The sequence below is a fragment of the Sminthopsis crassicaudata genome, chromosome 3, assembly GCF_048593235.1.
Source record: "Sminthopsis crassicaudata isolate SCR6 chromosome 3, ASM4859323v1, whole genome shotgun sequence".
NCBI classification, from domain to species: domain Eukaryota; kingdom Metazoa; phylum Chordata; class Mammalia; order Dasyuromorphia; family Dasyuridae; genus Sminthopsis; species Sminthopsis crassicaudata.
In genome coordinates this window covers 332,543,929-332,557,444 of record NC_133619.1, presented here as the reverse complement: position 1 = coordinate 332,557,444, position 13,516 = coordinate 332,543,929, and the positions used below count along the sequence as shown (strand labels likewise).

At 36.2% G+C, this 13,516-nt stretch overlaps 1 protein-coding gene across 7 annotated transcripts in view; it reads left to right on the top strand.

The window, feature by feature from the left end:
- MYLK (myosin light chain kinase) overlaps positions 1–13,516 on the top strand; it is a 424,364-nt gene that overhangs the window by 132,393 nt on the left and 278,455 nt on the right. The window contains exon 3 of one of the 7 annotated variants that reach the window (XM_074301411.1): positions 1,269–1,320. The exons of the other annotated variants lie outside the window; for them this stretch is intronic. The gene's annotated coding sequence lies outside the window, so the exon portion shown is untranslated. The remainder of the gene's footprint in view (positions 1–1,268; positions 1,321–13,516) is intronic. 7 annotated transcript variants of the gene reach the window in all.

Sequence of the window (13,516 nt, the reverse complement as noted above, 5' to 3'; positions counted from 1 at the left end):
TGTCCTGTAAGAAATGATCAGCAGGATAATTTTAGCGAGGCCTGGAGAGACTTGCATGACTGATGCTAAGTGAAATGAGCAGAACCAGGAGATCATACAATGATCAGTTCTGATGTACGTGGCTCTCTTCAACAATGAGATGATTCAGGCCACTTTCAATGATTTTGTGATGAAGAGAGCCATCTACACCCAGAGAAAGGTCTGTGGGAACTGAGTATGGATCACAGCATAGCATTCTCACCTTTTTTTGTTGTTCACTTGCATTTTATTTTCTTTCTCATTTTTTTTTTTCCTTTTTGATCTGATTTTTCTTGTGCAATGTGACGATTGTGGAAATATGTACAGAAGAATTGCACATGTTTAACACATATTGGATTACTTGCTGTCTAGTGGGGAGGGAAAGGAAGGGAGGAAAAATTTGAACATGAGGTTTTACAAGGATGAATATTGAAAACTATCTTTGCATGTAATTTGAAAATAAAAAGCCATTATTTAAAAAGTCAGACATGATTGAAAAGACTGAACAACAAAAGCTGAGGTTCTGTGAGATGTAACAACTTTTCTGTAGTCACATAGCTAGTGACTGTCAAAGACCAGTCTTGTTTTTGATTTTCTAACTTCAAGTACTACATTTACTGTTATACATGCTGCAGATACATTTAGGCTACACTCCATCTGGCTTTTTCCTTATATGAAAACACTCCTTTATTCTCCTGCTTAAATCTATAATACATGCCTACCTATGGCCTATAATCTGAAATTCAAACTTCCAAGTCTGGCTTTCAAAACCCCTGACAATCAGCTAACAATGCATCCTTCTTTCAATTCAATACAGCAAACATTCATTTAGTACCTATAGTATATGTGCAAGCTCACCCTCTGACCCCCCAAACTGGGCTACTCAAAGATGCTCAAACCATGTCCAATATATTCCTGCCTTGCATAGTTCTTGCTGTCTATACTTCCTGGAAAGCCCCACTGTGTAGATCCTTCCTCAAGGCTCAGCTCAAGTCCCACCTTCCCCATAAAATTTTCCCTGAGCACCCTCCCCTGCTATGATTTGAGCTTTGAACTCTGATAGTGCTCATTATCTCTACTACTCATCAGACTCTTGCCTCATATTATCTTTTCATATGTATATATCTTAACGACCGAGACTCTAAGACTATGGGGGGCAGAGGAGTGTTATGTTTTACTGCATTCCATATGCTCCCCAGCATGTGGTAGCTGCTCAACGAATAGATTTAATTCTCCCCTTCCTTTTGCAGGGGATTGGAGGTACAGCAACTGGGCATGAGCTAATTTCCCCTATTAATGCAGGTAGGCAATGTGTCCAAAGTCTTTCTCATTTTAGAACAGGCTCTTTATCTATTATGTATCATTTTTTATTTACTCTTCCATGACATATTTTACTAACATACAGTTTTTTAACTCTTGTCATTTTAGCCCTTTGTGGGAATACTTTTTTTTTTTTTTTTTTCACCAATATCAGAAACCTTCATTGACTTATGAGACTTGTTGTTCAGTCTTGCTAGACTCTTTGTGATTCCATTTGGGTTTTTTTGGCACAGACACTGGAGCAGTTTGCTATTTCCTTTTCCAGCTCATTTTACAGAGGAGGAAACTGAGGCAAATCGGGTTAAATCACTTGTCCAGGAGTGTCTGGGACTGGATTTCCATTCAGGAAGATGAATCTTCCTAACTCCAGGTCCAGTGTTCTATCCACCCCATCGCCTCACTGCCCTATAGCGAAACTACATCATACTCTTATATAACTTGACATTTTGCAAAGCATTTTCCTCACAACAACCCATTGAGGTATATATTACAGATATTATGATTCTTATTTTTCATATGAGAAAACTAGTTCTCTGTAAAGTGACTCCCTTGCAGACACCTGATTCCATGACAGAGCCTGAAATTTGAACTCGGGTATCTTGAGGCTTGTGTCTTAGTACTGTGTCATTGGACTGTGGTCCAATGTTCTTTCTTTTATACACAGGGACTTGAAGACTAGGAAGGACTCTGGGTGTGGAAAGAAGATATAACTTCCAGGAGGGAAGCTATTTGACAAGATAAACATGCTGTGCCAGCCTTAGCAGTCTGTTAATTTTCTGAGAGTCTAATAGAGTCTCTCCCTGAACCATCATCTCAGAATCAAGTCTATCACTCAATAAGCATTTATTCTACACCTTGTATGTGTTAGGCATTGTGCTAAGCACTGGGAGATATACAGAGAGGCAAAGATAGATCTCCGAATTCAAGGAGCTCACATTCTAATGGGGAAGAGAACAACATCTAAGGTGTTGATGGGAACAGTGTTGATGGGAAATTACTTCAGAGGGAAAGTACTAGCTTGGATGGAGTGATGGAGAAAAGAGACTTGGAAAGGCCTCCTTCTAAGGAAGATTGAGGGCGTTGCAGGTAGGAGCTAGTCAAAAGGCACAGAACCTAGAGATAGAGTAGTGGGGGTTAGGAACAGCAAAAAGGCCCATGTCAAGCTGGGTTAATATGTAAGATCAGAATATGAATAATATGGGTAATATGAATATGGGTAATATGAAGATCAGAAGAGTAGGAAAGGACCCATTGTGAAGGGCTTTGAAAACTAAACAGAGAATTTTATATTGGTTCCTATGATCCTATAATTCTCCTGTTCATAAGCAGTCGTTTTTTCAAATTCTGTTAGTCTTCCATAGTTCACACTTTCCAGAAAAAAAATCTGTTTTATGTGTGGGGTGTGTCTTTTTTTTCTCCCTTTTATACAAGCTGTAATTGGATTTGGTTTCTTTTTTGTCTCTTTTGAGGAAGAGGGAATGGAGTTCCTTCTATGCTTTAAGCCTGTTAGACCTAGGAAAACTTTTATGAACTAACATCAGAGTAAAGTCAGCAGAACCAGAATTCATACAATAATTACAACATTGTAAGACTTTGAATTTGAAAGACTTAGGGACTCCCATCAACGAATTGGACAACTCTGATGCCAGAGAAGTCATAAAGAAACATGATATCCTGATTGAGAGGGGATGCATCAAGTGAAAATTGAGATAATTGCGTTTTTGCACTTGACAGATACAAACATTTGTTTTGCTTGGCTATATGTGTCTCAAAAGAAAGAAACAGGGAGGGGGAGGTAGGAGGAGGAGATGGATCTTGATTGATTAAAACATTTAACTTTAAAAAATATGTTCTCCCTTTTTCCTACATACTTATCAGGAGTTAGGCAGGGAGAGCTTGGTAGAAAATGACAGAAATTAGTCTCTGTAGCTTAGTTGTCTAGCCCAATCCAAAAGTATGCTTTGAATTCAGTGGCAAAGGAGAAATAGCCTTCTCCCCCCTCTCCTTCCTTACCCTCCTTTCCTTTTAGCTCCTGAAGCCTTTTGTTTTATTTTGTGTGTGTGTCCTTTTATGATTTTAGTGGTATTTATTTTATGGTTTTAGGGGAGATACTTAGGATGATTAGGATGTCTGAGATGGAGAGGAATGAGAAATTAAAAGTAGCTTCTGTCATTGTAATGCAAATTATTATATGCTTTCTTCCATAGAAGTTATCAGATTTTTCAGATGTAGCATTGGCCTTGTTAAAAAGCAAAAAAACAAAAACTCAACAAAAAAACAACAAAAATTTAAACAGAAACCAAAACCACTGTTTATAGCTCTGTTTAAAAATCTCTTTATTAGGAATACATATACATTTAAAAATATTCTGAGAAAGTACTCTTTTGAGTATTATGGGTAAACAGGCATAAAAATGAAGGGCTGTCTTGTGGCCTGGTGTGTGTCTGGTAGGATGTCAGTGCATTGTTGCAGGAGGCCTAAAACCTAGCCTGTGTCTGCACTTCGTCTGGTGGTGAACCACTGGGTTGGGAGGGCAAGAGGGTGCCTAAGGATCAGTGAGCTGCCCATCGTCAAAGCTTCTGGGTCAGTCAGCATGGGAGTCAGGCCTCTGGAAAGAAAGGAAGAAAAGGAGGGAAGGAAGGAGGAAGAGAAAGGAAGGAAGGGCATTCCATGAAGGTAAGGATGGAATCTTGTCCTTAAACCTTTTATTTTTTCCCAGTAATTAACAATATTCTGCATGTGGTAGGCTTTGAAGGTTAAGGCAAAAACTCACAATTCCTTCAGCTTCTTTGCTATATTGGTCACAGGAGACCATTCTATGAAGATGTAGGTAATTAGCCAGGGAACAAACACCTAGCAACCTGGTATCTGTTGGGGGAGAAAGTGAAGGGGAGAGATGAGAGGGAAGGAGGCACTTGCTTTTTGAGAGATGGAAGTTATTCTATTTTTTTTGGAGAAAAAAAAAACCTGGAATAAGGTTGGGAGAAACAAGGCTGATCCTATGTGCATAAAAATAAAAAGATAAAAAATAAAAATAGGGTGACTGCTGAGCTTTAGTAAGGAATCTATCACCATCTATCAACTTGAATACCTGGTGAATTTCACCATGCAAAATGAAATATTGATTTCAAGGTAATCCATTTTGTGATCAAAGGATATGAACAGACAGTTTTCAGATGACAAAATTTAAGTCATTTATAGTTATATGAAAAAATGCTGTAAATCACTATTGATCAGAGAAATGCAAATTAAAACAACTCTGAAGTACCACCTCATACCACTCTGATTGACTAAGATGACAGGAAAAGATAATGATAAATATTGGAGGGGATGTAGGGAAACTGGGACACCAGTGCATTGTTTGTGGAGTTTTGAAATGGTCCAACCATTCTGGAGAGCAATCTGGAATTATGCCCAAAGGGCTATAAAATTGTGCCTATCCTTTAATCCAGCAGAGCCATTATTGGGTAATTACTGGTAATTACCAATTACACATTGGTGTATCCCAAGAAAATCATAAAAAGGGAAAAGGACCCATATGTGCAAAAATGTTTGTAACAGCTCTTTTTGTCATGGTAAGGAATTGGGAAAAAAGCGGATGTCCATCAATTGGGGAATGGTTGAACAAGTTGTGGTACATGAAGGTGATGGAATACTATTATTCTTTAAAAAATGAACAAGCTGGTTATAGAAAGGCCTGGAAATATTTACATTAACTGATGTTGAGCAAAACAAGCAGAACCAGGCATATGTTATACTTAATAGCAACAAGAATATATGATGATCAACTATGAAATTTTTGGTTCTTCTCAGTATTTCATTGATCCAAAGCAATCCCAATAGACTTTGGATAAAAATGCCATCTGCATTTAGAAAAAGAACTAAGGAGACTGAATGTAAATCAACACATGCTATGTTCACTTCTTTTTTTGTTTTTTCTTTTTTATCTCTTCTATGATTTTTTCCTTTTGCTCTGATTTTTTTCAAAATGATTCATAAAGCAATGTGCATTAAAATAAATAAACTTATTAAAAAGAGGTTAATCCATTTTGGAGAGCAATCTGGAATTATGCCCCAAAAGTTATTAAACTACCTATATCCATTGACCCAGTAATACTACTACTAGGTCTGTGTGCAAAGATAACTAGGGGAAGGAAAAGAATACAAATATTTATAACTTCTCTTATATAGTTCTCTTTGTGATGGAAAAGAAGTGAAAATCGTGGGGATGCTCATCAATTGGGAAATGGCCAAATAATGGTTGTGCTATAAGAAATGATGAATTCAGTGAACTTAGAAAAACATGGAAAGATTTGCATGAAATAAGGAAAAGTAAAATTAGCAGAATCAAAAGAATATTGTATACAATAACAGCAATATTGTTTTAAGAACAATTTTGAGAGAATAAGTCATTTGGACTATTTATAAATACCTAAATTAATTATAAAGTACATGTGAAGAAAGACACTATTCATATCCAGAGGAAGAACTGATAAACAGAAGTATAACTAGAATAATTTTTCATATATATATATCTATTTGTGTCTAATGGTAGTCATTTCTGGAGATGGGAAGGGAAGGAAACAAAAAGGGGGAAAAGATGATTTTATTATAGATTTTAAAAATTAAGTTGTATATAATAGATTTACTTCAGTGTCATGTGCAGTCATCTTTTTAAAATTATGTTATAGAAATGTTTTTTTCATTCCATAATTTAAAAATTAAATTAATAAAAAGAATTAAGGTTTGACTCAACTAAACTTAAGTTACTGAACTATTTTAGATGTTTATATTTCTTTAAATAGCATAGCACCTCCACATATGTATAAATATACATCTGTTTAAATATAAATAAAGAGGGGGGGCGGAGCCAAGATGGCGGAGAAGAAACACACGACTCAGTGAACGTCCTCACTCCCTCACAACCAATTAGATAAATTAAGTCTCAAAATTAGCTCAGGACTGATAGATACCACAAGGACTGGAAGCACGACTTACCAGCTGAAGAGAATCTGGAGTTTCAACAGGAAAGGTCAGTTCTCAGGGGAGGAATAAGAAAGACCAGCACAGACGGTGGGGTAGGGGCACACTGCGCCCATTGCGCTGGGAGGGGCTCTGGGATCAGAGAAGCCACTGAGGTAAAGGAATCTGGCATAGGCTGTTAGCTCTTCTCTGCTAATTATTTAGCAGTTCAGAAGAGAAAGCCAAAATATTTTAAAACTCAGATTAGATTTTCCCCGGACCCTGGGGGTGACTCAACAGACTAGGCACCAGGGGGTGTGGCCTCAGCTACCACCTGAGAATAATTAAGAGATTGACAAGTGGGTGGATACGGCCCAAGGCAACACACACTGCCTAGCTTAGCTGGAGGGAGTGGAACTCAGCTCCAGGAAGTCCCAGAGAAGCGGAACCTTTGAACTAGGGACCACGGTTTCTGGCAGACACTTCCAGTTTGAGCGCAGGGGCTTCTCACGTCACCTGCTGCAGACATCCACTCCCCACCCGGACACATAGGCTGGGCTTTGTGCTGTCTTTACTATTCTACGCCCTCGAAGCACAGTAGTGCTAATCACCTCTGAGGCACTTCCAGGGAGGGGGTGGGGAACTCTCTCCCAGAGCTCTCTCTTAGCTCAGGCGCAGGGCCACTGCATCCATCCGGTCTGGGAGGAAGCTGGTAAAGAAGTAAATAATTTCCTACCCCAGGGACAGACCCCAAAAGATTTTTTAAATATGAGCAAAAAAGCTAGAAAAACCATAGATTCCTTCTATACAGAGAAAGAGCGGGTATCCAACCCCGAGGAAGTTGACAGCAGAGAATCAACAGACAACAACCTAAAGGGGAACGATTCCTGCCCCCCATCACATAACTCTCTCCTAGAAGAAGCTCTTAAAAAATTGAGGGAGATCGAAGAAAAATGGGGAAAAGAAAGGGAAGTTATGATAGAGAATAACAACGTCCTGAAATTGGAGTTGGAAAAAATAAAGAATTCACAGGAGATGCAGGGAAACAAAATTAGTGAATTAGAAAAGGTTAAAAAAACACAGGAAAGTAGGATTTCTGAATTGGAAAAGATAAAAAAGTCTCAAGAAAATAGAATTTCTGAATTGGAAAAAGAAAATAATTCTCAAAAAAAAAAAATTAGGGAAATGGAAAAAAACTCAATAGAGCAAAATAATTCATTTAAAAACGAAATTGGGCATTTACAAAAAGAACTAAAAACTGTGAAAGAAGAAAATAACTCCTTAAAAGTCAGGATGGAACAAATAGAAATGAATGATTCACAGAGAACCCAAGAATCAGTCAAACAAAACAAAAAAAATGAGAAGCTGGAGAACAACGTCAAATACTTACTGGGAAAATCTATAGACCTGGAAAATAGATCTAGGAGAGATAATCTGCGGATTATTGGACTTCCAGAAAACTATGACCAAAAAAAGAGCCTAGATTCTATTTTACAGGAAATTATCAAAGAGAACTGTCCAGAGATAATAGAAACAGAAGGGAAAGTAGATGTGGAAAGAATTCATCGAACTCCTTCTGAAATAGACCCTAAAAAAAGAACACCACGGAATATTGTGGCTAAGCTGCAGAATTACCACACAAAGGAGAAAATCCTGCAAGCAGCTAGAAAAAAACAATTTAAATACCAAGGTGCCACAATAAGGGTCACCCAAGATCTGGCTGCCTCCACATTAAAAGATAGAAGGGCCTGGAACCTGATATTCCGAAAGGCAAAAGATCAAGGACTGCAACCAAGAATGAACTACCCAGCTAAGTTTAGCATCTTTTTCCATGGAAGAAGATGGTCATTCAATGAAACAGAGGAATTCTATATGTTTCTAAGAAAAAAACCAGACTTAAACAAAAAATTTGATCTACATCCACAAGACTGAAGAGAAACAGAAAAAGGTACACAGAACCCTTGAGAACTGTAACTCTGTTGTGGGTATATAAAAAATACTCAAGGATAATTTGATTTTACTGATATAAAAGAAAAAGAGGGGGGTGTGGTAAAGGGAAGGAGGTCGGTTCAGAAAAAGGGGAAGGAGTGATAAAAAGAGGGAAACTACATCCCAGGAAGAGACATAGAAAATACACCATATCTGAGGGAACTTAGTGAGGGGGAGAATCATTGTGTGAATCTTACTCTCATCAGAAGAGGCTTAAAGAGTAAATAATTAACATATTTGTTTTTCAGAGAATTTTCTCTCACCTCATTAAAAGGGGGGAGAGGAAAAGGGGAAAGGAAAAGGAGAATAAGTGAAGGGACTTGGAGGGAGGGGGGAGGGATCCTAAAAAAAAAAAAAAGAGGGAGGGTTGCGCGTCACAAGGGGGGTCTGTAAATTAAATATCGGGGAGGGGGATCAGGGGGGTCAAGGGAAAAAAGTATAATCTGGGGATAATACGATGGCAGGAAACACAGAATTAGTAATTTTAACTGTAAATGTAAATGGGATGAACGATCCCATCAAACGGAGACGGATAGCAGATTGGATCAAAAAGCAGAACCCTACAATATGTTGTCTACAGGAAACACACTTAAAGCAGGGAGATACATACAGAGTAAAGGTAAAAGGTTGGAACAGAGCCTATTATGCTTCAGGTAAAGCCAAAAAAGCAGGGGTAGCTATCCTTATCTCAGATCAAGCAAAAGCAGAAGTAGATCTCGTTAAAAAAGATAAGGAAGGAAACTATATCCTACTGAAAGGTAGCATAAATAATGAAGCCATATCAATACTAAACATATATGCACCAAGTGGTATAGCATCTAACTTTCTAAAGGAAAAGTTAAGAGAACTGCAAGAAGAAATAGACAGTAAAACTATAATAGTGGGAGATCTCAACCTTGCACTCTCAGATTTAGACAAATCAAACCACAAAACAAACAAGAAAGAAATTAAAAAAGTAAATAGAACATTAGAAAAACTAGGTATGATAGACCTTTGGAGAAAACTGAATGGCAATAGGAAGGAATATACTTTCTTCTCAGCAGTTCATGGATCCTATACAAAAATTGACCATATATTAGGACATAAAGATCTCAAAATTAAATGTAGGAAGGCAGAAATAATAAATGCCTTCTTCTCAGATCACAATGCAATAAAAGCTACATTCAGTAAAAAGTTAGGGGTAAATAGACCAAAAAGTAATTGGAAACTGAATAATCTCATCTTAAAGAATGACTGGGTGAAAGAGCAAATTATAGAAACAATTAACAATTTCACCCAAGATAATGATAATGATGAGGCATCATATCAAAATCTTTGGGATGCAGCTAAAGCAGTAATAAGGGGAAATGTTATATCTTTAGAGGCTTATTTGAAGAAAATTGAGAAAGAGAAGATTAACGAATTGGGCTTACAACTTAAAAGGCTAGAAAAAGACCAAATTATAAACCCCCAACCAAAAATTAAACTCGAAATACAAAAATTAAAAGGAGAAATCAATAAAATTGAAAGTAAAAAAACTATTGAATTAATAAATAAAACCAAGAGTTGGTTTTATGAAAAAGCCAATAAAATAGATAAACCTTTGGTAAATTTGATCAAAAAAAAGAAAGAGGAAAATCAAATTGATAGTCTTACAAATGAAAAGGGGGATCTTTCCATCAATGAAGAGGAAATTAGAGAAATAATAAGGAGTTACTTTGCCCAACTTTATGCCAATAAATTTGATAACTTAAGTGAAATGGATGACTTTCTCCAAAAATATAGGCTCCCTAGATTAACAGAGGAGGAGATAAATTGCTTAAATAGTCCCATTTCAGAAAAAGAAATAGAACAAGCTATTAATCAACTCCCCAGGAAAAAATCCCCAGGGCCAGATGGATTCACATGTGAATTCTACCAAACATTTAAAGAACAATTAGCCCCAATGTTATATAAATTATTTGAAAAAATAGGGGATGAAGGAGTCCTACCAAACTCCTTTTATGACACAGACATGGTACTGATACCTAAACCTGGTAGATCGAAAACTGAGAAAGAAAATTATAGACCAATCTCCTTAATGAATATTGATGCTAAAATCTTAAATAAGATATTAGCAAAAAGACTTCAGAAAATCATCTCCAAGATAATACACTATGATCAAGTAGGATTTATTCCAGGAATGCAGGGCTGGTTTAATATTAGGAAAACTATTAATATAATTGACCATATTAATAATCAAATTAATAAGAACCATATGATCATCTCAATAGATGCAGAAAAAGCATTTGACAAAATCCAACATCCATTCCTACTAAAAACTCTTGAGAGTATAGGAATAAATGGATTATTCCTTAGAATAATCAGGAGTATATATTTAAGACCGTCAGTAAGCATAATATGCAATAGAAATAAACTGCAACCTTTCCCAGTAAGATCAGGAGTGAAACAAGGTTGCCCACTATCACCATTACTATTCAATATAGTACTAGAAACGCTAGCCTCGGCAATAAGAGCCGAGAAAGAGATTCAAGGAATTAGAGTAGGAAATGAGGAAATCAAACTATCACTTTTTGCAGATGACATGATGGTATACTTAGAGAACCCCAAAGACTCTGCTAAAAAGCTACTAGAAATAATTCAAAATTTCAGCAAAGTGGCAGGATACAAAATAAATCCACATAAATCCTCGGCATTTTTATATATCACTAACAAAATGCAACAGCAAGAGATACAAAGAGAAATTCCATTCCAAACAAATGTTGAGAGTATAAAATATTTGGGAATCCATCTACCAAAGAAAAGTCAGGAATTATATGAGAAAAATTACAAAACACTTGCCACAAAAATAAAATCAGATTTAAATAATTGGAAAGACATTCAGCGCTCTTGGATAGGCCGAGCGAATATAATAAAGATGACAATACTCCCCAAACTAATCTATTTATTTAGTGCTATACCAATCAGACTCTCAAGAAACTATTTTAATGACCTAGAAAAAATAACAACAAAATTCATATGGAAGAATAAAAGGTCAAGAATTGCAAGGGAACTAATGAAAAAAAACTCAGAGGAAGGTGGTCTAAGTGTACCTGATCTAAAGCTATATTATATAGCAGCAGTCACCAAAACCATTTGGTATTGGCTACGAAATAGACCGGTAGATCAGTGGAACAGATTAGATACAAAGGACAAAAAAGGATACATCTATAGCAATCTAATCTTTGACAAACCCAAAGATTCCAACATTAGGGATAAAAAAATTCATTATTCGGAAAAAACTGTTGGGAAAACTGGAAATTAGTATGGCAGAAATTAGATATGGATCCACACTTAACACCATATACCAAGATAAGATCAAAATGGGTCCATGATTTAGGCATAAAGAGGGAGATAATAAATAGATTAGAGGAACAGAGGATAATCTACCTCTCAGACTTGTGGAGGAGGAAGGAATTTATGACCAGAGGAGATCTAGAGATCATTATTGATCACAAAATAGAAGATTTTGATTACATCAAACTAAAAAGTTTCTGTACAAATAATACTAATGCAAACAAGATTAGAAGGGAAGTAACAAATTGGGAAAATATTTTTAAAAACAAAGGTTCTGACAAAGGTCTCATTTCCAAAATATATAGAGAACTGACCATAATTTATAAGAAACCGAACCATTCTCCAATTGATAAATGGTCAAAGGATATGAACAGACAATTCTCAGAGGAAGAAATTGAAACTATATCCACTCACATGAAAGAGTGTTCCAAATCACTACTGATCAGAGAAATGCAAATTAAGACCACTCTGAGATACCACTACACACCTGTCAGATTGGCTAAGATGACAGGAACAAATAATGACAAATGTTGGAGGGGATGTGGGGAAATTGGGACACTAATACATTGCTGGTGGAGTTGTGAAAGAATCCAGCCATTCTGGAGAGCAATCTGGAATTATGCCCAAAAAGTTATCAAACTGTGCATACCCTTTGACCCAGCAGCGCTACTACTGGGATTATATCCCAAAGAAATACTAAAGAGCGGAAAGAGACATATATGTGCCAAAATGTTTGTGGCAGCTCTTTTTGTTGTAGCTAGAAACTGGAAGATGAATGGATGTCCATCAGTTGGAGAATGGTTGGGTAAATTGTGGTATATGAAGGTTATGGAATATTATTGCTCGGTAAGAAATGACCAGCAGGAGGAATATAGAGAGGCCTGGAGAGACTTAAATCAACTGATGCTGAGTGAAATGAGCAGAACCAGAAGATCACTGTACACTTCAACAACAATACTGTATGGGGATGTATTCTGATGGAAGTGGAAATCTTCAACATAAAGAAGATCCAACTCACTTCCAGTTGATCAATGATGGACAGGGGTAGCTGCACCCAGAGAATAAACACTGGGAGGGGAATGTAAATTGTTAGCACTACTGTCTGTCTGCCCAGGTTGCATGTACCTTCGGATTCTAATGTTTATTGTGCAACAAGAAAATGATATTCGCACACATGTATTGTACCTAGACTATATTGTAACACATGTAAAATGTATGGTATTGCCTGTCGTCGGGGGGAGGGAATAGAGGGAGGGGGGGTAATTTGGAAAAATGAATACAAGGGATAATATTATAAAATATATATATATATATATATATAATAAAAAAAAATAAAAATAAAAAAAAATAAAAAATTAAAAAAAATATATATATATAAATAAAGATCATATATGTAAATCTATGTATATATAACTGTGATGTCTCAATTTAGCAAAATTTTATTTTTAATAGAAAACATAGTTAAGGAAATATCTAAATTCATGCAGAGGCCTGAATATTGTGGGGTTTTAAAAAAACTTTTTATAAAAGCTTTTTCTTTTTTTCTTTTTCTTTTTTTCTTTTTTAAAGCTTTTTATTTTCAAAACATATGCATGGATAATTTTTCAATATTAACCCATGCAAAACCTTGTGTCCAATTTCCTCCCCTTTCCCCCACTCCCTCCTCTAGATGGCAAGTAATCCAATATATATTAAACATGGTAAAAATATATGCTAAATCTAATATTGCATATTGTTTTTATGTATAGTTTTCCCCTGGATGGCTTAAGCTTCTGGAAGAAGGGGACTTTAAAATTTTTTTCTCTGTATTGTTAGGGTTTAGCATAGTACCTAGCATATAGACATGTTTAATAAATGTCTTTTGACTGACTGACTCCATATCATTTTATATATAGTTTTCTCCAGTACGGTG